This window comes from Pleurodeles waltl, chromosome 12 (genome assembly GCF_031143425.1).
Source record: "Pleurodeles waltl isolate 20211129_DDA chromosome 12, aPleWal1.hap1.20221129, whole genome shotgun sequence".
In the NCBI taxonomy this organism is placed as follows: Eukaryota; Metazoa; Chordata; class Amphibia; order Caudata; family Salamandridae; genus Pleurodeles; species Pleurodeles waltl.
Genome location: NC_090451.1, coordinates 7,704,045 through 7,727,842, shown reverse-complemented (window position 1 = coordinate 7,727,842; position 23,798 = coordinate 7,704,045). Strand labels below are relative to the sequence as shown.

At 43.5% G+C, this 23,798-nt stretch overlaps 1 non-coding gene across 1 annotated transcript; it reads left to right on the top strand.

The window, feature by feature from the left end:
- Window positions 1-16,323: 16,323 nt before the first annotated feature.
- Window positions 16,324-16,397, top strand: TRNAI-AAU (transfer RNA isoleucine (anticodon AAU)). Its single transcript has one exon. It is a non-coding gene; the product is annotated as a tRNA-Ile (tRNA).
- The last annotated feature ends 7,401 nt before the right edge of the window (window positions 16,398-23,798 follow it).

The following is a 23,798-nucleotide window of genomic DNA, read 5'->3' as shown; positions in this document are numbered from 1 at the left end:
CAGTCCAGACTTCTCAACCTCCAAAGCGATAGAGTGAGTTGGAGCAAGAAGGTCAGGGACGACGTTCTGACAGAGACACACTTGAGCAGTACTCAAGGAGGTAGAAGAGCCAGGGGTTCAGAAGAGGAAACCATGACATCTCTGGCCAATAAGGGCCCACAAGAATAAAGTTCCCTCCCCCCTGCTGAGACTTGAAGGGAATCATCTGGATCAATAAAAAGTGGGGGAATGTATAAAGGAGACTTCTCAGCCACTTTATCACCAATACGTCCACTACCTAGGCTCCTTGTTCCGGAAGCCTGGATCAGAATCGACAAAGATGAGCATTGTCCTTGTTTGAAAAGAGATCCAGAAAGGGTTTCACAAACTCTCGGCATATCTCTCAAAACAACGACCTGGATAACGTCAACTCCAGCAAATTTGGAAACCTCCAGCTGTCTGCCATCACATTGTCGGTGCCCTTGATGTGTACTGCTGACGTGTGCAACAGGTTGATTTCTGCCCAATAACCCAATTGTTCTGCTATTGCATTGAAGGATTTTGAATGCATGCTTCACTGTTGGTTAATGTAAAAGAAAGCTACCTTATTCTCTGTCTTTACTAGCACATTTTTTTGAGACAGATGATGATGGGAAAACTTCAAAGCCCTGTAGATTACCATCAACTCCATCTATTTCCATGACCTCCGACTCTCTAGGAAAGACCACTTGAATTGACAGGATCAGTCCAACACAGTAGCTCTCCAGCCAGGTTTGCTGGCATCTGTTGCGAGGATTCAGGAGCATCCAGGTATATTAGTGTCCACTTAGACCAGTGGTCTTCAAACTCTTTAATGCCGCATCCACCCAATGGGAAAAAAAAACATTGGTGCCTCCCCTCTGAATTGTCCACAATTCTTCTATTAAATTGACACTGTTTAAATATGTCTAGACCTATTTAAACATTGCAGTTAAGTTCTGTTACTGTTTTAAAAATGCAATCAAATACATGACCCCAAATATACTATTCTGGTCAGGCCTGCCCTACTAACCAATTGCAGCGTCATGCTCTGCTGAGTAAACTGATCTCACGACAGTGAGGAATGCACAGGCCGGGTGGTGCCCGGCGCACAAAAGCGCGCCTTCTTGTGTTGTACGTCTCTTCGCGCAAATGCAAACTCAGATTTCCTGCACTGTGGTCGGCAGGAGAGACATGGGAAGGCGCAGTAGGGAAGGCTTGAGCAACGAACCGTTGGCTATGTTTTGTTGTTACTTTGTTGACATGAGCTCAAGTAATTTGAAGCAGAAGGAACGGCCAGACCTAAAAAAAACTCTCTTACCTCCAACGCCGAATAACCACTATAATTATAATATCTCAAAAGCAGCTGGCCTTGTAAACTTAATGACCAAGCACGCCGATGCATTTTGGGTTTTGTTGTAAAAGAATAAAAATACTATCCCTCCTTTCCTTTTTTTCCGGCAACAAGCGATGTTACAAAGATATCACAGCACACAGTGAGATTGAGTGAAAGAAGAGGCACTGAGGCTGGCGTGCAGCACTCCACAGCTCTTGTTATTGTAATCCAGACAGGGGGCGGAAGGAGAAAAGTATGAAGGAATTGCGATAGTGAGACCAACTCTTCTGTGTATCTGCATGTCATGGAAAAAGGATAACTCTGGCATTCATGGCAGGTTAGCTCAGTTGGTTAGAGCGTGGTGTTAATAACGCCAAGGTCGCGGGTTCGATCCCCGGACGGGCCAAGTTAAGTTTTTTCTCTCAAGTAAACTCTTTTTTTCTCATTTAATCAAACGCTTGTAAATCCATAGACTCTCTTGCTTCAGTACACGTTCACTTTCCATTAGTCCTTCTTTTGCCACTTCTGACCAAAGCTGAAGCCGGCAGCGCCAGTAGAACAACAGAAGTGCAAGAGATTTTCTCTCCAAGATGGAGACACTGGCTCAGACTATGTCACGTGAGAGGTGGAGGGAGACCATGAGCTGATTATTAGATGCGTGGGGATAAGAGGAACATAACTCAGGTGAACAGATTCTGGATAGTCATGCTATAGCTAGGATCAGCAACGTTACAGGGGAAAGGATAGGAAAATAATTAGGTAACAGAAGTATAGAAGTGGCTACAAGGGGGCGTGTCTCTTAACAGGGCCGAAAGATACACTGAAGGCGAAGGTGAAGTGAAAGAAGAAAGAAAGATCAAAGGAAATCAACAGTGATTGAGAGAAAACTCACAAAGGCAAATTGACTAAAAGACAGGACCTAGGGAGTTAGACTACTTCAATGTAAATTTACGCTGCAGATGAGCATGACAACTGACCCTTGTCCAGTGGTGCTGAAACAATTTTCAGTGTGGGGGTGCTGCCATCAAAGGGCTTCTGCAAATCCAGGAATCATACAAAGAACAAGTCCTGCAGAATGAGCCACGCACATTCAGAAAGAGTGGTGATGCGTTGGTTACTTATTGGTAATCTTCATTAGCCTTAGTCCATTGCGTCCTTGTGACAGTCATTACAAAGTAAAGTGATGTCACCCTCCAAGAGGAAGTAAGAACAGGAGGATTCTTAAATGCTAGCGCCATGCACCCAACCTGGTTGCCAAGCCCTTGCCAAAGGACTGATGGGAAGGTGGGCAGGATGTAATGTTTGTGACAAGGACAAGATGGACTTAGGGTAATGCAGAGTTCAAAACATTGGTACTCAAATGCAAAACAGAAAATTTATTAAGCGATAATGCTTCACAAATGTATGCATTGAGGCCCAAGTAACCACCCTAGGAATGTCCTGTATTGTTACTCACTGGAATTCAACCCAGGAGATGGCCATTCCTCTCGTAGACCATCCCTGACCTGGAAGATTTTCTAAAAAGCCTTGCAAAGCCAGAAAAATTGACAACTTAATCCACCTACTCAGAGTCATAAAAGTCACCTTCCTGTCTTTTCCAGGCTGTCCAAAAATCACAAACAAGGAGTCGGTTTTCCTGAACTGCAGAGGCCTGGTGACATAAATGAAAAGAGCTCTTTAAACATCAAGTGTATTCAACAAATGTTCTTCCGGAGAGGAAGGAGAGGGAATGTAAGAAGGAAGAATTATTTTCTAAGATCTATCAAAAATAGACTTAACCTTTGCAGCAAAGGTAGGGCTAGGCCTTAAAGTTACCCCATCTTCCAAATTATCAAGTGAAGAGAGGACAGCATTTTAAGGCTCCCAGCTCCCCAATTGTTCTCAGCAAGGTGATAGCAAATAGGAAAATAACTTTATAGGAGACAATCTTTAATTGTACAGTATCCAGATCCTCAAAGAGATAAAATTGCAAAGCCTATAAAAGAGTAGGAAGATTCTGAGTTGGAGAAAAGGAATTTTTCATTGTTCTTACCATTGACAAAAGATCATAACAGTCTAGACACCAAAGAGTGTAACATCGATGAAAGTTCAGAAAAGTCCCTAAAAGCCTTTATCGCAAACCAATGAGCTTTCAGAGTGGAAAGAGATTCAAGTGAAACCCATTCAGAAGAAAATGCAAAATAGCAGACAAACTACAGGTAGGTGCCAAAAGATCATGAGCAGAACATCACGTCTGAAAGGACTTCCAGTTCTTTGAGTAAGACTTCGAAGTAGAAGGCCTGCTGGAGTGATGAATTAACTCCACTAAGGAAGAGGAAAGACCCTTTGCTAGCAGTCCAGACTTCTCAACCTCCAAAGCGATAGAGTGAGTTGGAGCAAGAAGATCAGGGACGACGTTCTGAGAAGAGACACACTTGAGCAGTACCCAAGGAGGTAGAAGAGCCAGGGGTTCAGAAGAGGAAACCATGACATCTCTGGCCAATCAGGGTCAACAAGAATCAAGTTCCCTCCCCCTGCTGAGACTTGAAGAGAACCATCTGGATCAATAAAATGGGGGGGAATGTATAAAGGAGACTTCTCAGCCACTTTATCACCAATACGTCCACTACCTAGGCTCCTTGTTCCGAAAACCTGGATCAGAATCGACAAAGATGAGCATTGTCCTTGTTTGAAAAGAGATCCAGAAAGGGTTTCACAAACTCTCGGCATATCTCTCAAAACAACGACCTGGATAACGTCAACTCCAGCAAATTTGGAAACCCCCAGCTGTCTGCCATCACATTGTCGGTGCCCTTGATGTGTACTGCCGACGTATGCAACAGGTTGATCTCTGCCCAATAGCCCAATTGTTCTGCTATTGCATTGAGGGATTTTGAATGCATGCTTCACTGCTGGTTAATGTAAAAGACCGCTACCTTAATCTCTGTCTTTACTAGCACATTTTTCTGTGACAGATGATGATGGGAAAACTTCAAAGTCCTGAAGCTTACCATCAACTCCATCTACTTCCATGACCTCCGACTCTCTAGGAAAGACCACTTGAATCAACAGGATCAGTCCAACACAGTAGCTCTCCAGCCAGGTTTGCTGGCATCTGTTGCGAGGAATTCAGGAGGATCCAGGTGTATTAGTGTCCACTTAGACCAGTGGTCTTCAAACTCTTTAATGCCACATCCACCCAAAGGGGAAAAACAAAATTGATGCCTCCCCTCTGAAATTTCCTGAATTTTTCTATCAAATTGACACTGTTTAAATATGTCTAGACCTATTTAAACATTGCAGTTAAGTTCTGTTACTGTTTTAAAAATGCAATTAAATACATGACCCCCAAATATACTATTCCGGTCAGGCAGGCCTTACTAACCAATTGCAGCGTCATGCTCTGCTGAGTAAACTGATCTCACGGCAGTGAGGAATGCACAGGCCGGGTGGTGCCCGGCACACGAAAGCGCGCCTTCTTGTGTTGTACGTCTCTTTGCGCAAATGCAAACTCAAATTTCCTGCACTGTGGTTGGCAGGAGAGACATGGGAAGGTGCAGTAGGGAAGGGTTGAGCAACAAACCGTTGGCTATGTTTTGTTGTTACTTTGTTGACATGAGCTAGAGTAATTTAAAGCAGAAGGAACGGCCAGACCTAAAAACAACTCTCTTCCCTCCAACGCCGAATAACCACTATAATTAGAATATCTCAAAAGCAGCTGGCCTTGTAATCTTAATGAGCAAGCAAGCCGATGCATTTTGGGTTTTGTTGTAAAAGAATACAAATCCTATCCATCCTTTCCTTTTCTTCCGGCAACAACCAATGTTACAAAGATATCACAGCACACAGTGACATTGACTGAAAGAAGAGGCGCTGAGGCTGGCGTGCAGCACTCAACAGCTCTTGTTATTGCAATCCAGACAGGGGACTGAAGGAGAAAAGTATGAAGGAATTGCGATAGTGAGACCGACTCTTCTGTGTATCTGCATGTCATGGAAAAAGGAGAACTCTGTCATTTATGGTTGGTTAGCTCAGTTGGTTAGAGTGTGGTGCTAATAACACCAAGGTCGCGGGTTTGATCTCCGTATGGGCCAAGTTATATTTTTTCTCTCAAGTAAACTCTTTTTTTCTCATTTAATCAAACGCTTGTAAATCCATACTCTCTGTTGCTCCAGTACACGTTCACTTTCCATTAGTCCTTCTTTTGTCACTTCTGACCAAAGCTCAAGCCGGCAGCGCCAGTAGAACAACAGAAGTGCAAGAGATTGTCTCTCCAAGATGGAGACACTGGCTCAGACTATGCCACGTGAGAGGTGGAGGGAGACCAAGAGCTGATTATTAGATACGTGGGGATAAGAGGAACATAACTCAGGTGAACAGATTCTGGATAGTCATGCTATAGCTAGGATCAGCAACGTTACAGGGGAAAGGATAGGAAAATAATTAGGTGACAGTAGTATAGACGTGGCTACAAGGGGGCGTGTCTCTTAACAGGGCCAAAAGATACACTGAAGGCGAAGGTGAAGTGAAAGAAGAAAGAAAGATCAAAGGAAATCAACAGTGATTGAGAGAAAACTCACAAAGGCAAATTGAGCAAAAGACAGGACCTGGGGAGTTAGACTACTTCAATGCAAATTTACGCCGCAGATGAGCATGACAACTGACCCTTGTCCAGTGGTGCTGAAACAATTTTCAGTATGGGGGTGCTGCCATCAAAGGGCTTCTGAAAATCCAGAAATCATACAAAGAACCAGTCCTGCAGAATGAGCCACGCACATTCAGAAAGAGTGGTGATGCGTTGGTTACTTATTGGTAATCTTCATTAGCCTTAGTCCATTGCGTCCTTGTGACAGTCATTACAAAGTAAAGTGATGTCACCCTCCAAGAGGAAGAAAGGACAGGAGTATTCTTAAATGCTAGCGCCATGCACCCAACCTGGGTGCCAAGCCCTTGCCAAAGGACTGATGGGAAGGTGGGCAGGATGTAATGTTTGTGACAAGGACAAGATGGACTTAGGGTAATGCAGAGTTCAAAACATTGGTACTCAAATGCAAAACAGAAAATTTATTAAGCGATAATGCTTCACAAATGTATGCATTGAGGCCCAAGTAACCACCCTAGGAATTTCCTAGATTGTTACTCACTGGAATTCAACCCAGGAGGTGGCCATTCCTCTTGAAGAACATCCCTGACCTGGAAGATTTTCTAAAAAGCCTTGCAAAGCCAGAAAAATTGACAACTTAATCCACCTACTCAGAGTCATAAAAGTCACCTTCTTGTCTTTTCCAGGCTGTCCAAAAGTCACAAACAAGGAGTCGGTTTTCCTGAACTGCAGAGGCCTGGTGACATAAATGAAAAGAGCTCTTTAAACATCAAGTGTATTCAACAAATGTTCTTCCGGAGAGGAAGGAGAGGGAATGAAAGAAGGAAGAATTATTTCCTAAGATCTATCAAAAATAGACTTAACCTTTGCAGCAAAGGTAGGGCTAGGCCTTAAAGTTACCCCATCTTCCAAAGTATCAAATGAAGAGAGAACAGCATTTTAAGGCTCCCAGCTCCCCAATTGTTCTCAGCAAGGTGATAGCAAATAGGAAAATAACTTTATAGGAGACAATCATTAATTGTACAGTATCCAGATCCTCAAAGAGATAAAATTGCAAAGCCTATAAAAGAGTAGGAAGATTCTGAGTTGGAGAAAAGGGATTTTTCATTGTTCTTACCATTGACAAAAGATCATAACATTCTAGACACCAAAGAGTGTAACATCGATGAAAGTTCAGAAAAGTCCCTAAAAGCTTTTTTCGCAAACCAATGAGCTTTCAGAGTGGAAAGAGATTCAAGTGAAACCCATTCAGAAGAAAATGCAAAATAGCAGACAAACTACAGGTAGGTGCCAAAAGATCATGAGCAGAACATCACGTCTGAAAGGACTTCCAGTTCTTTCAGTAAGACTTCGAAGTAGAAGGCCTGCTGGAGTGCTGAATTAACTCCACTAAGGAAGAGGAAAGACCCTTTGCTAGCAGTCCAGACTTCTCAACCTCCAAAGCGATAGAGTGAGTTGGAGCAAGAAGGTCAGGGACGACGTTCTGAGAAGAGACACACTTGAGCAGTACCCAAGGAGGTAGAAGAGCCAGGGGTTCAGAAGACGAAACCATGACATCTCTGGCCAATCAGGGTCAACAAGAATCAAGTTCCCTCCCCCTGCTGAGACTTGAAGAGAACCATCTGGATCAATAAAAAGGGGGGGAATGTATAAAGGAGACTTCTCAGCCACTTTATCACCAATACGTCCACTACCTAGGCTCCTTGTTCCGGAAACCTGGATCAGAATCGACAAAGATGAGCATTGTCCTTGTTTGAAAAGAGATCCAAAAAGGGTTTCACAAACTCTCGGCATATCTCTCAAAACAACGACCTGGATAACGTCAACTCCAGCAAATTTGGAAACCTCCAGCTGTCTGCCATCACATTGTCGGTGCCCTTGATGTGTACTGCCGACGTATGCAACAGGTTGATCTCTGCCCAATAGCCCAATTGTTCTGCTATTGCATTGAGGGATTTTGAATGCATGCTTCACTGCTGGTTAATGTAAAAGACCGCTACCTTATTCTCTGTCTTTACTAGCACATTTTTCTGAGACAGATGATGATGGTAGAACTTCAAAGTCCTGAAGCTTACCATCAACTCCATCTACTTCCATGACCTCTGACTCTCTAGGAAAGACCACTTGAATCGACAGGATCAGTCCAACACAGTAGCTCTCCAGCCAGGTTTGCTGGCATCTGTTGCGAGGAATTCAGGAGGATCCAGGTGTATTAGTGTCCACTTAGACCAGTGGTCTTCAAACTCTTTAATGCCACATCCACCCAAAGGGAAAAAAAAACATTGGTGCCTCCCCTCTGAATTTTCCAGAATTCTTCTATCAAATTGACACTGTTTACATATGTCTAGACCTATTTAAACATTGCAGTTAAGTTCTGTTACTGTTTTAAAAATGCAATCAAATACATGACCCCAAATATACTATTCTGGTCATGCAGGCCTTACTAACCAATTGCAGAGTCATGCTCTGCTGAGTAAACTGATCTCACGGCAGTGAGGAATGCAGAGGCCGGGTGGTGCCCGGCGCACGAAAGCGCGCCTTCTTGTGTTGTACGTCTCTTTGCGCAAATGCAAACTCAAATTTCCTGCACTGTGGTCGGCAGGAGAGACATGGGAAGGTGCCGTAGGGAAGGCTTGAGCAACAAACCGTTGGCTATGTTTTGTTGTTACTTTGTTGACATGAGCTAGAGTAATTTAAAGCAGAAGGAACGGCCAGACCTAAAAACAACTCTCTTACCTCCAACGCCGAATAACCACTATAATTAGAATATCTCAAAAGCCGCTGGCCTTGTAAACTTAATGAGCAAGCAAGCCGATGCATTTTGGGTTTTGTTGTAAAAGAATAGAAATCCTATCCATCCTTTCCTTTTCTTCCGGCAACAACCAATGTTACAAAGATATCACAGCACACAGTGACATTGACTGAAAGAAGAGGCGCTGAGGCTGGCGTCCAGCCCTCAACAGCTCTTGTTATTGCAATCCAGACAGGGGACGGAAGGAGAAAAGTATGAAGGATTTGCGATAGTGAGACCGACTCCTCTGTGTATCTGCATGTCATGGAAAAAGGATACCTCTGTCATTCATGGCCGGTTAGCTCAGTTGGTTAGAACGTGGTACTAATAACGTCAAGGTCGCGGGTTCGATCCCCGTACGGGCCAAGTTAAGTTTTTTCTCTCAATTAAACTCTTTTTTTCTCATTTAATCAAACACTTGTAAATCCATACACTCTGTTGCTCCAGTACACGTTCACTTTCCATTAGTCCTTCTTTTGCCACTTCTGACCAAAGCTCATGCCGGCAGCGCCAGTAGAACAACAGAAGTGCAAGAGATTGTCTCTCCAAGATGGAGACACTGGCTCAGACTATGTCACGTGAGAGGTGGAGGGAGACCAAGAGCTGATTATTAGATGCGTGGGGATAAGAGGAACATAACTCAGTTGAACAGATTCTGGATAGTCATGCTATAGCTAGGATCAGAAACGTTACAGGGGAAAGGACAGGAAAATAATTAGGTGACAGAAGTATAGAAGTGGCTACAAGGGGGCGTGTCTCTTAACAGGGCCGAAAGATACACTGAAGGCGAAGGTGAAGTGAAAGAAGAAAGAAAGATCAAAGGAAATCAACAGTGATTTAGAGAAAACTCACAAAGACAAATTGAGCAAAAGACAGGACCTGGGGAGTTAGACTACTTCAAGGCAAATTTACGCCGCAGATGAGCATGACAACTGACCCTTGTCCAGTGGTGCTGAAACAATTTTCAGTGTGGGGGTGCTGCCATCAAAGGGCTTCTGAAAATCCAGGAATCATACAAAGAACCAGTCCTGCAGAATGAGCCACGCACATTCAGAAAGAGTGGTGATGCGTTGGTTACTTATTGGTAATCTTCATTAGCCTTAGTCCATTGCGTCCTTGTGACAGTCATTACAAAGTAAAGTGATGTCACCCTCCAAGAGGAAGAAAGGACAGGAGGATTCTTAAATGCTAGCGCAATGCACCCAACCTGGGTGCCAAGCCCTTGCCAAAGGACTGATGGGAAGGTGGGCAGGATGTAATGTTTGTGACAAGGACAAGATGGACTTAGGGTAATGCAGAGTTCAAAACATTGCTACTCAAATGCAAAACAGAAAATTTATTAAGCGATAATGCTTCACAAATGTATGCATTGAGGCCCAAGTAACCACCATAGGAATTTCCTAGATTGTTACTCACTGGAATTCAACCCAGGAGGTGGCCATTCCTCTCGTAGAGCTGACCTGGAAGATTTTCTAAAAAGCCTTGCAAAGCCAGAAAAATTGACAACTTAATCCACCTACTCAGAGTCATAAAAGTCACCTTCTTGTCTTTTCCAGGCTGTCCAAAAGTCACAAACAAGGAGTCGGTTTTCCGGACCTGCAGAGGCCTGGTGACATAAATGAAAAGAGCTCTTTAAACATCAAGTGTATTCAACAAATGTTCTTCCGGAGAGGAAGGAGAGGGAATGAAAGAAGGAAGAATTATTTCCTAAGATCTATCAAAAATAGACTTAACCTTTGCAGCAAAGGTATGGCTAGGCCTTAAAGTTACCCCATCTTCCAAAGTATCAAATGACGAGAGGACAGCATTTTAAGGCTCCCAGCTCCCCAATTGTTCTCAGCAAAGTGATAGCAAATAGGAAAATAACTTTATAGGAGACAATCATTAATTGTACAGTATCCAGATCCTCAAAGAGATAAAATTGCAAAGCCTATAAAAGAGTAGGAAGATTCTGAGTTGGAGAAAAGGGATTTTTCATTGTTCTTACCATTGACAAAAGATCATAACAGTCTAGAGACCAAAGAGTGTAACATCGATGAAAGTTCAGAAAAGTCCCTAAAAGCTTTTTTCGCAAACCAATGAGCTTTCAGAGTGGAAAGAGATTCAAGTGAAACCCATTCAGAAGAAAATGCAAAATAGCAGACAAACTACAGGTAGGTGCCAAAAGATCATGAGCAGAACCTCACGTCTGAAAGGACTTCCAGTTCTTTGAGTAAGACTTCGAAGTAGAAGGCCTGCTGGAGTGCTGAATTAACTCCACTAAGGAAGAGGAAAGACCCTTTGCTAGCAGTCCAGACTTCTCAACCTCCAAAGCGATAGAGTGAGTTGGAGCAAGAAGGTCAGGGACGACGTTCTGAGAAGAGACACACTTGAGCAGTACCCAAGGAGGTAGAAGAGCCAGGGGTTCAGAAGAGGAAACCATGACATCTCTGGCCAATCAGGGCCAACAAGAATCAAGATCCCTCCCCCTGCTGAGACTTGAAGAGAACCATCTGGATCAATAAAAAGGGGGGGAATGTATAAAGGAGACTTCTCAGCCACTTTATCACCAATACGTCCACTACCTAGGCTCCTTGTTCCGGAAACCTGGATCAGAATCGACAAAGATGAGCATTGTCCTTGTTTGAAAAGAGATCCAGAAAGGGTTTCACAAACTCTCGGCATATCTCTCAAAACAACGACCTGGATAACGTCAACTCCAGCAAATTTGGAAACCTCCAGCTGTCTGCCATCACATTGTCGGTGCCCTTGATGTGTACTGCCGACGTATGCAACAGGTTGATCTCTGCCCAATAGCCCAATTGTTCTGCTATTGCATTGAGGGATTTTGAATGCATGCTTCACTGCTGGTTAATGTAAAAGACCGCTACCTTATTCTCTGTCTCTACTAGCACATTTTTCTGAGACAGATGATGATGGGAAAACTTCAAAGCCCTAATGCTTACCATCAACTCCATCTACTTCCATGACCTCCGACTCTCTAGGAAAGACCACTTGAATCGACAGGATCAGTCCAACACAGTAGCTCTCCAGCCAGGTTTGCTGGCATCTGTTGCGAGGAATTCAGGAGGATCCAGGTGTATTAGTGTCCACTTAGACCAGTGGTCTTCAAACTCTTTAATGCCACATCCACCCAAAGGGCAAAAAAAACATTGGTGCCTCCCCTCTGAATTTCCCAGAATTCTTCTATCAAATTGACACTGTTTACATATGTCTAGACCTATTTAAACATTGCAGTTAAGTTCTGTTACTGTTTTAAAAATGCAATCAAATACATGACCCCAAATATACTATTCTGGTCAGGCAGGCCTTACTAACCAATTGCAGAGTCATGCTCTGCTGAGTAAACTGATCTCACGGCAGTGAGGAATGCACAGGCCGGGTGGTGCCCGGCGCACGAAAGCGCACCTTCTTGTGTTGTACGTCTCTTTGCGCAAATGCAAACTCAAATTTCCTGCACTGTGGTCGGCAGGAGAGACATAGGAAGGTGCAGTAGGGAAGGCTTGAGCAACAAACCGTTGGCTATGTTTTGTTGTTACTTTGTTGACATGAGCTAGAGTAATTTAAAGCAGAAGGAACGGCCAGACCTAAAAACAACTCTCTTACCTCCAACGCCGAATAACCACTATAATTAGAATATCTCAAAAGCCGCTGGCCTTGTAAACTTAATGAGCAAGCAAGCCGATGCATTTTGGGTTTTGTTGTAAAAGAATAGAAATCCTATCCATCCTTTCCTTTTCTTTCGGCAACAACCAATGTTACAAAGATATCACAGCACACAGTGACATTGACTGAAAGAAGAGGCGCTGAGGCTGGCGTCCAGCACTCAACAGCTCTTGTTATTGCAATCCAGACAGGGGACGGAAGGAGAAAAGTATGAAGGAATTGCGATAGTGAGACCGACTCTTCTGTGTATCTGCATGTCATGGAAAAAGGATACCTCTGTCATTCATGGCCGGTTAGCTCAGTTGGTTAGAACGTGGTGCTAATAACGTCAAGGTCGCCGGTTCGATTCCTGTACGGGCCAAATTAAGTTTTTTCTCTTAAGTAAACTCTTTTTTTCTCATTTAATCAAACGCTTGTAAATCCATACACTCTGTTGCTCCAGTACACGTTCACTTTCCATTAGTCCTTCTTTTGCCACTTCTGACCAAAGCTCAAGCCGGCAGCGCCAGTAGAACAACAGAAGTGCAAGAGATTGTCTCTCCAAGATGGAGACACTGGCTCAGACTATGTCACGTGAGAGGTGGAGGGAGACCAAGAGCTGATTATTAGATGCGTGGGGATAAGAGGAACATAACTCAGGTGAACAGATTCTGGATAGTCATGCTATAGCTAGGATCAGCAACGTTACAGGGGAAAGGACAGGAAAATAATTAGGTGACAGAAGTATAGAAGTGGCTACAAGGGGGCGTGTCTCTTAACAGGGCCGAAAGATACACTGAAGGCGAAGGTGAAGTGAAAGAAGAAAGAAAGATCAAAGGAAATCAACAGTGATTTAGAGAAAACTCACAAAGGCAAATTGAGCAAAAGACAGGACCTGGGGAGTTAGACTACTTCAATGCAAATTTATGCCGCAGATGAGCATGACAACTGACCCTTGTCCAGTGGTGCTGAAACAAATTCAGTGTGGGGGTGCTGCCATCAAAGGGCTTCTGAAAATCCAGGAATCATACAAAGAACCAGTCCTGCAGAATGAGCCACGCACATTCAGAAAGAGTGGTGATGCGTTGGTTACTTATTGGTAATCTTCATTAGCCTTAGTCCATTGCGTCCTTGTGACAGTCATTACAAAGTAAAGTGATGTCACCCTCCAAGAGGAAGAAAGGACAGGAGGATTCTTAAATGCTAGCGCCATGCACCCAACCTGGGTGCCAAGCCCTTGCCAAAGGACTGATGGGAAGGTGGGCAGGATGTAATGTTTGTCACAAGGACAAGATGGACTTAGGGTAATGCAGAGTTCAAAACATTGGTACTCAAATGCAAAACAGAAAATGTATTAAGCGATAATGCTTCACAAATGTATGCATTGAGGCCCAAGTACCCACCCTAGGAATTTCCTAGATTGTTACTCACTGGAATTCAACCCAGGAGGTGGCCATTCCTCTCGTAGACCATCCCTGACCTGGAAGATTTTCTAAAAAGCCTTGCAAAGCCAGAAAAATTGACAACTTAATTCACCTACTCAGAGTCATAAAAGTCACCTTCTTGTCTTTTCCAGGCTGTCCAAAAGTCACAAACAAGGAGTCGGTTTTCCTGAACTGCAGAGGCCTGGTGACATAAATGAAAAGAGCTCTTTAAACATCAAGTGTATTCAATAAATGTTCTTCCGGAGAGGAAGGAAAGGGAATGAAAGAAGGAAGAATTATTTCCTAAGATCTATCAAAAATAGACTTAACCTTTGCAGCAAAGGTAGGGCTAGGCCTTAAAGTTACCCCATCTTCCAAAGTATCAAATGAAGAGAGGACAGCATTTTAAGGCTCCCAGCTCCCCAATTGTTCTCAGCAAGGTGATAGCAAATAGGAAAATAACTTTATAGGAGACAATCTTTAATTGTACAGTATGCAGATCCTCAAAGAGATAAAATTGCAAAGCCTATAAAAGAGTAGGAAGATTCTGAGTTGGAGAAAAGGGATTTTTCATTGTTCTTACCATTGACAAAAGATCATAACAGTCTAGACACCAAAGAGTGTAACATCGATGAAAGTTCAGAAAAGACCCTAAAAGCCTTTATCGCAAACCAATGAGCTTTCAGAGTGGAAAGAGATTCAAGTGAAACCCATTCAGAAGAAAATGCAAAATAGCAGACAAACTACAGGTAGGTGCCAAAAGATCATGAGCAGAACATCACGTCTGAAAGGACTTCCAGTTCTTTGAGTAAGACTTCGAAGTAGAAGGCCTGCTGGAGTGCTGAATTAAGTCCACTAAGGAAGAGGAAAGACCCTTTGCTAGCAGTCCAGACTTCTCAACCTCCAAAGCGATAGAGTGAGTTGGAGCAAGAAGGTCAGGGACGACGTTCTGAGAAGAGACACACTTGAGCAGTACCCAAGGAGGTAGAAGAGCCAGGGGTTCAGAAGAGGAAACCATGACATCTATGGCCAATCAGGGCCAACAAGAATCAAGTTCCCTCCCCATGCTGAGACTTGAAGAGAACCATCTGGATCAATAAAAAGGGGGGGAATGTATAAAGGAGACTTCTCAGCCACTTTATCACCAATACGTCCACTACCTAGGCTCCTTGTTCCGGAAACCTGGATCAGAATCGACAAAGATGAGCATTGTCCTTGTTTGAAAAGAGATCCAGAAAGGGTTTCACAAACTCTCGGCATATCTCTCAAAACAACGACCTGGATAACGTCAACTTCAGCAAATTTGGAAACCTCCAGCTGTCTGCCATCACATTGTCGGTGCCCTTGATGTGTACTGCCGACGTGTGCAACAGGTTGATCTCTGCCCAATAACCCAATTGTTCTGCTATTGCATTGAAGGATTTTGAATGCATGCTTCACTGTTGGTTAATGTAAAAGACAGCTACCTTATCCTCTGTCTTTACTAGCACATTTTTTTGAGACAGATGATGATGGGAAAACTTCAAAGCCCTGTAGGTTACCATCAACTCCATCTATTTCCATGACCTCCGACTCTCTAGGAAAGACCACTTGAATTGACAGGATCAGTCCAACACAGTAGCTCTCCAGCCAGGTTTGCTGGCATCTGTTGCGAGGATTCAGGAGCATCCAGGTATATTAGTGTCCACTTAGACCAGTGGTCTTCAAACTCTTTAATGCCGCATCCACCCAATGGGAAAAAAAAACATTGGTGCCTCCCCTCTGAATTGTCCACAATTCTTCTATTAAATTGACACTGTTTAAATATGTCTAGACCTATTTAAACATTGCAGTTAAGTTCTGTTACTGTTTTAAAAATGCAATCAAATACATGACCCCAAATATACTATTCTGGTCAGGCCTGCCCTACTAACCAATTGCAGCGTCATGCTCTGCTGAGTAAACTGATCTCATGACAGTGAGGAATGCACAGGCCGGGTGGTGCACGGCGCACAAAAGCGCGCCTTCTTGTGTTGTACGTCTCTTCGCTCAAATGCAAACTCAGATTTCCTGCACTGTGGTCGGCAGGAGAGACATGGAAAGGCGCAGTAGGGAAGGCTTGAGCAACGAACCGTTGGCTATGTTTTGTTGTTACTTTGTTGACATGAGCTCAAGTAATTTGAAGCAGAAGGAACGGCCAGACCTAAAAAAAACTCTCTTACCTCCAACGCCGAATAACCACTATAATTATAATATCTCAAAAGCAGCTGGCCTTGTAAACTTAATGACCAAGCAAGCCGATGCATTTTGGGTTTTGTTGTAAAAGAATAAAAATACTATCCCTCCTTTCCTTTTTTTCCGGCAACAAGCGATGTTACAAAGATATCACAGCACACAGTGAGATTGAGTGAAAGAAGAGGCACTGAGGCTAGCGTGCAGCACTCCACAGCTCTGGTTATTGTAATCCAGACAGGGGGCGGAAGGAGAAAAGTATGAAGGAATTGCGATAGTGAGACCACCTCTTCTATCTATCTGCATTACATGGAAAAAGGATATCTTTAGTACTCATGGCTGGTTAGCTCAGTTGGTTAGAGCGTGGTGCTAATAACGCCAAGGTCGTGGGTTCAATCCCCGTACGGGCCAGGTTGCATTTTTTCTCTCAACTAAACTCTTTTTTTCTCATTTAATCAAGCTCTTATAAATCCATACACTCTGTTGCTCTAGTATACGTTCACTTTCCATTAGTCCTTCTTTTGCCACTGCTGACCAAAGCTCAAGCCGGCAGCGCCAGTAGAACAACACAAGTGAAAGGGATTGTCTCTCCAAGATGGAGACACTGCCTCAGACTATGTCTCGTGAGAGGTGGAGGGAGACCAAGAGCTGATTATTAGATGCGTGGGGATAAGAGGAACATAACTCAGGTGAACAGATTCTGGATAGTGATGCTATAGCTAGGATCAGCAACGTTACAGGGGAAAGGATAGGAAAATAATTAGGTGACAGAAGTATAGAAGTGGCTACAAGGGGGTGTGTCTCTTAAGAGGGCCGAAAGATACACTGAAGGCGAAGGTGAAGTGAAAGAAGAAAGAAAGATCAAAGGAAGTCGACAGTGATTGAGAGAAAACTCACAAAGGCAAATTGAGCAAAAGACAAGGCCTGGGGAGTTAGACTACTTCAATGCAAATTTACGCCGCAGATGAGCATGACAACTGACCCTTGTACAGTGGTGCTGAAACAATTTTCAGTGTGGGGGTGCTGCCATCAAAGGGCTTCTGAAAATCCAGGAATCATACAAAGAACTAGTCCTGCGGAATGAGCCACGCACATTCAGAAAGAGTGGTGATGCGTTGGTTACTTATTGGTAATCTTCATTAGCCTTAGTCCATTGCGTCCTTGTGACAGTCATTACAAAGTAAGGTGATGTCCCCTTCCAACAGGAAGAAAGAACAGGAGGATCCTTAAATGCTAGCCCCATGCACCCAACCTGGGTGCCAAGCCCTTGCCAAAGGACTGATGGGAAGGTGGGCAGGATGTAATGTTTGTGACAAAGACAAGATGGACTAAGGGTAATGCAGAGTTCAAAACATTGGTACTCAAATGCAAAACAGAAAAATTATTAAGCCATAATGCTTGACAAATGTATGCTCTGAGGACCAAGTAGCCACCCTAGGAATTTCCTAGATTGTTACTCACTGGAATTCAACCCAGGAGGTGGCCATTCCTCTCGTAGACCATCCCTGAACTGGAAGATATTCTAAAAAGCCTTGCAAAGCCAGAAAAATTGACAACTTAATCCACCTACTCAGAGTCATAAAAGTCACCTTCTTGTCTTTTCCAGGCTGTCCAAAAGTCACAAACAAGGAGTCGGTTTTCCTGAACTGCAGAGGCCTGGTGACATGAATGAAAAGAGCTCTTTAAACATCAAGTGTATTCAGCAAATGTTCCTCCGGAGAGGAAGGAGAGGGAATGAAAGAAGGAAGAATTATTTCCTAAGATCTATCAAAAATAGACTTAACCTTTGCAGCAAAGGTAAGGCTAGGCCTTAAAGTTACCCCATCTTCCAAAGTATCAAATGAAGAGAGGACAGCATTTTAAGGCTCCCAGCTCCCCAATTGTTCTCAGCAAGGTGATAGGAAATAGGAAAATAACTTTATAGGAAACAATCTTTATGTCTACAGTATCCAGATCCTCAAAGAGATAAAATTGCAAAGGTTATAAAAGAGTAGGAAGATTCTGAGTTGGAGAAAAGGGATTTTTCAACTCGTCTTACAATTGACAAAAGATCAGAACAGTCTAGACACCAAAGATTGTAACATCGACGAAGGTACAGAAAAGTCCCTAAAAACCTTTATCGCAAAGCAATGAGCTTTCAGAGTGGAAAGAGATTCAAGTGAAACCCATTCAGAAGAAAATGCAAAATAGCAGACAAACTACAGGTAGGTGCCAAAAGATCATGAGCAGAACATCACGTCTCAAAAGACTTCCAGTTCTTTGAGTAAGACTTCGAAGTAGAAGGCCTGCTGGAGTGCTGAATTAAGTCCACTAAGGAAGAGGAAAGACCCTTTGCTAGCAGTCCAGACTTCTCAACCTCCAAAGCGATAGAGTGAGTTGGAGCAAGAAGGTCAGGGACGACGTTCTGACAGAGACACACTTGAGCAGTACTCAAGGAGGTAGAAGAGCCAGGGGTTCAGAAGAGGAAACCATGACATCTCTGGCCAATAAGGGCCCACAAGAATAAAGTTCCCTCCCCCCGGCTGAGACTTGAAGAGAACCATCTGGATCAATAAAAAGTGGGGGAATGTGTAAAGGAGACTTCTCAGCCACTTTATCACCAATACGTCCACTACCTAGGCTCCTTGTTCCGGAAGCCTGGATCAGAATCGACAAAGATGAGCATTGTCCTTGTTTGAAAAGAGATCCAGAAAGGGTTTCACAAACTCTCGGCATATCTCTCAAAACAACGACCTGGATAACGTCAACTCCAGCAAATTTGGAAACATCCAGCTGTCTGCCATCACATTGTCGGTGCCCTTGATGTGTACTGCCGACGTGTGCAACAGGTTGATCTCTGCCCAATAACCCAATTGTTCTGTTATTGCATTGAAGGATTTTGAATGCATGCTTCACTGTTGGTTAATGTAAAAGACAGCTACCTTATTCTCTGTCTTTACTAGCACATTTTTTTGAGACAGATGATGATGGGAAAACTTCAAAGCCCTGTAGATTACCATCAACTCCATCTATTTCCATGACCTCCGACTCTCTAGGAAAGACCACTTGAATTGACAGGATCAGTCCAACACAGTAGCTCTCCAGCCAGGTTTGCTGGCATCTTTTGCTAGGATTCAGGAGCATCCAGGTACATTAGTGTCCACTTAGACCAGTGGTCTTCAAACTCTTTAATGCCGCATCCACCCAATGGGGAAAAAAAACATTGGTGCCTCCCCTCTGAATTGTCCACAATTCTTCTATTAAATTGACACTGTTTAAATATGTCTAGACCTATTTAAACATTGCAGTTAAGTTCTGTTACTGTTTTAAAAATGCAATCAAATACATGACCCCAAATATACTATTCTGGTCAGGCCTGCCCTACTAACCAATTGCAGCGTCATGCTCTGCTGAGTAAACTGATCTCACGACAGTGAGGAATGCACAGGCCGGGTGGTGCCCGGTGCACAAAAGCGCGCCTTCTTGTGTTGTACGTCTCTTCGCGCAAATGCAAACTCAGATTTCCTGCACTGTGGTCGGCAGGAGAGACATGGGAAGGCGCAGTAGGAAAGGCTTGAGCAACGAACCGTTGGCTATGTTTTGTTGTTACTTTGTTGACATGAGCTCAAGTAATTTGAAGCAGAAGGAACGGCCAGACCTAAAAAAAACTCTCTTACCTCCAACGCCGAATAACCACTATAATTATAATATCTCAAAAGCAGCTGGCCTTGTAAACTTAATAACCAAGCAAGCCGATGCATTTTGGGTTTTGTTGTAAAAGAATAAAAATACTATCCCTCCTTTCCTTTTTTTCCGGCAACAAGCGATGTTACAAAGATATCACAGCACACAGTGAGATTGAGTGAAAGAAGAGGCACTGAGGCTGGCGTGCAGCACTCCACAGCTCTTGTTATTGTAATCCAGACAGGGGGCGGAAGGAGAAAAGTATGAAGGAATTGCGATAGTGAGACCACCTCTTCTATCTATCTGCATTACATGGAAAAATGATATCTTTAGTAGTCATGGCTGGTTAGCTCAGTTGGTTAGAGCATGGTGCTAATAAAGCCAAGGTCGTGGGTTCAATCCCCGTACGGGCCAGGTTGCATTTTTTCTCTCAACTAAACTCTTTTTTTATCATTTAATCAAGCTCTTATAAATCCATACACTCTGTTGCTCTAGTATACGTTCACTTTCCATTAGTCCTTCTTTTGCCACTGCTGACCAAAGCTCAAGCCGGCAGCGCCAGTAGAACAACACAAGTGCAAGGGATTGTCTCTCCAAGATGGAGACACTGCCTCAGACTATGTCTCGTGAGAGGTGGAGGGAGTCCAAGAGCTGATTATTAGATGCGTGGGGATAAGAGGAACATAACTCAGGTGAACAGATTCTGGATAGTGATGCTATAGCTAGGATCAGCAACGTTACAGGGGAAAGGATAGGAAAATAATTAGGTGACAGAAGTATAGAAGTGGCTACAAGGGTGTGTGTCTCTTAAGAGGGCCGAAAGATACACTGAAGGCGAAGGTGAAGTGAAAGAAGAAAGAAAGATCAAAGGAAGTCGACAGTGATTGAGAGAAAATTCACAAAGGCAAATTGAGCAAAAGACAAGGCCTGGGGAGTTAGACTACTTCAATGCAAATTTACGCCGCAGATGAGCATGACAACTGACCCTTGTACAGTGGTGCTGAAACAATTTTCAGTGTGGGGGTGCTGCCATCAAAGGGCTTCTGAAAATCCAGGAATCATACAAAGAACTAGTCCTGCGGAATGAGCCACGCACATTCAGAAAGAGTGGTGATGCGTTGGTTACTTATTGGTAATCTTCATTAACCTTAGTCCATTGCGTCCTTGTGACAGTCATTACAAAGTAAGGTGATGTCACCTTCCAACAGGAAGAAAGAACAGGAGGATCCTTAAATGCTAGCCCCATGCACCCAACCTGGGTGCCAAGCCCTCGCCAAAGGACTGATGGGAAGGTGGGCAGGATGTAATGTTTGTGACAAAGACAAGATGGACTAAGGGTAATGCAGAGTTCAAAACATTGGTACTCAAATGCAAAACAGAAAAATTATTAAGCCATAATGCTTGACAAATGTATGCTCTGAGGACCAAGTAGCCACCCTAGGAATTTCCTAGATTGTTACTCACTGGAATTCAACCCAGGAGGTGGCCATTCCTCTCGTAGACCATCCCTGAACTGGAAGATATTCTAAAAAGCCTTGCAAAGCCAGAAAAATTGACAACTTAATCCACCTACTCAGAGTCATAAAAGTCACCTTCTTGTCTTTTCCAGGCTGTCCAAAAGTCACTAACAAGGAGTCGGTTTTCCTGAACTGCAGAGGCCTGGTTACATGAATGAAAAGAGCTCTTTAAACATCAAGTGTATTCAGCAAATGTTCCTCCGGAGAGGAAGGAGAGGGAATGAAAGAAGGAAGAATTATTTCCTAAGATCTATCAAAAATAGACTGAACCTTTGCAGCAAAGGTAAGGCTAGGCCTTAAAGTTACCCCATCTTCCAAAGTATCAAATGAAGAGAGGACAGCATTTTAAGGCTCCCAGCTCCCCAATTGTTCTCAGCAAGGTGATAGGAAATAGGAAAATAACTTTATGGGAAACAATCTTTATGTCTACAGTATCCAGATCCTCAAAGAGATAAAATTGCAAAGCCTATAAAAGAGTAGGAAGATTCTGAGTTGGAGAAAAGGGATTTTTCAACTGGTCTTACAATTGACAAAAGATCAGAACAGTCTAGACACCAAAGATTGTAACATCGACGAAGGTACAGAAAAGTCCCTAAAACCCTTTATCGCAAAGCAATGAGCTTTCAGAGTGGAAAGAGATTCAAGTGAAACCCATTCAGAAGAAAATGCAAAATAGCAGACAAACTACAGGTAGGTGCCAAAAGATCATGAGCAGAACATCACGTCTCAAAAGACTTCCAGTTCTTTGAGTAAGACTTCGAAGTAGAAGGCCTGCTGGAGTGCTGAATTAACTCCACTAAGGAAGAGGAAAGACCCTTTGCTAGCAGTCCAGACTTCTCAACCTCCAAAGTGATAGAGTGAGTTGGAGCAAGAAGGTCAGGGACGACGTTCTGACAGAGACACACTTGAGCAGTACTCAAGGAGGTAGAAGAGCCAGGGGTTCAGAAGAGGAAACCATGACATCTCTGGCCAATAAGGGCCCACAAGAATAAAGTTCCCTCCTCCCGGCTGAGACTTGAAGAGAACCATCTGGATCAATAAAAAGTGGGGGAATGTATAAAGGAGACTTCTCAGACACTTTATCACCAATACGTCCACTACCTAGGCTCCTTGTTCCGGAAGCCTGGATCAGAATCGACAAAGATGAGCATTGTCCTTGTTTGAAAAGAGATCCAGAAAGGGTTTCACAAACTCTCGGCATATCTCTCAAAACAACGACCTGGATAACGTCAACTCCAGCAAATTTGGAAACCTCCAGCTGTCTGCCATCACATTGTCGGTGCCCTTGATGTGTACTGCCGACGTGTGCAACAGGTTGATCTCTGCCCAATAACCCAATTGTTCTGCTATTGCATTGAAGGATTTTGAATGCATGCTTCACTGTTGGTTAATGTAAAAGACAGCTACCTTATTCTCTGTCTTTACTAGCACATTTTTTTGAGACAGATGATGACGGGAAAACTTCAAAGCCCTGTAGATTACCATCAACTCCATCTATTTCCATGACCTCCGACTCTCTAGGAAAGACCACTTGAATTGACAGGATCAGTCCAACACAGTAGCTCTCCAGCCAGGTTTGCTGGCATCTGTTGCTAGGATTCAGGAGCATCCAGGTATATTAGTGTCCACTTAGACCAGTGGTCTTCAAACTCTTTAATGCCGCATCCACCCAATGGGGAAAAAAAACATTGGTGCCTCCCCTCTGAATTGTCCACAATTCTTCTATTAAATTGACACTGTTTAAATATGTCTAGACCTATTTAAACATTGCAGTTAAGTTCTGTTACTGTTTTAAAAATGCAATCAAATACATGACCCCAAATATACTATTCTGGTCAGGCCTGCCCTACTAACCAATTGCAGCGTCATGCTCTGCTGAGTAAACTGATCTCACGACAGTGAGGAATGCACAGGCCGGGTGGTGCCCGGCGCACAAAAGCGCGCCTTCTTGTGTTGTACGTCTCTTCGCGCAAATGCAAACTCAGATTTCCTGCACTGTGGTCGGCAGGAGAGACATGGGAAGGCGCAGTAGGAAAGGCTTGAGCAACGAACCGTTGGCTATGTTTTGTTGTTACTTTGTTGACATGAGCTCAAGTAATTTGAAGCAGAAGGAACGGCCAGACCTAAAAAAAACTCTCTTACCTCCAACGCCGAATAACCACTATAATTATAATATCTCAAAAGCAGCTGGCCTTGTAAACTTAATAACCAAGCAAGCCGATGCATTTTGGGTTTTGTTGTAAAAGAATAAAAATACTATCCCTCCTTTCCTTTTTTTCCGGCAACAAGCGATGTTACAAAGATATCACAGCACACAGTGAGATTGAGTGAAAGAAGAGGCACTGAGGCTGGCGTGCAGCACTCCACAGCTCTTGTTATTGTAATTCAGACAGGGGGCGGAAGGAGAAAAGTATGAAGGAATTGCGATAGTGAGACCAACTCTTCTATCTATCTGCATTACATGGAAAAAGGATACCTGTAGTACTCATAGCTGGTTAGCTCAGTTGGTTAGAGCGTGGTGCTAATAACGCCAAGGTCCTGTGTTCAATCCCCGTAAGGGCCAAGTTGCATTTTTTCTCTCAACTAAACTCTTTTTTTCTCATTTAATCAAGCTCTTATGAATCCATACACT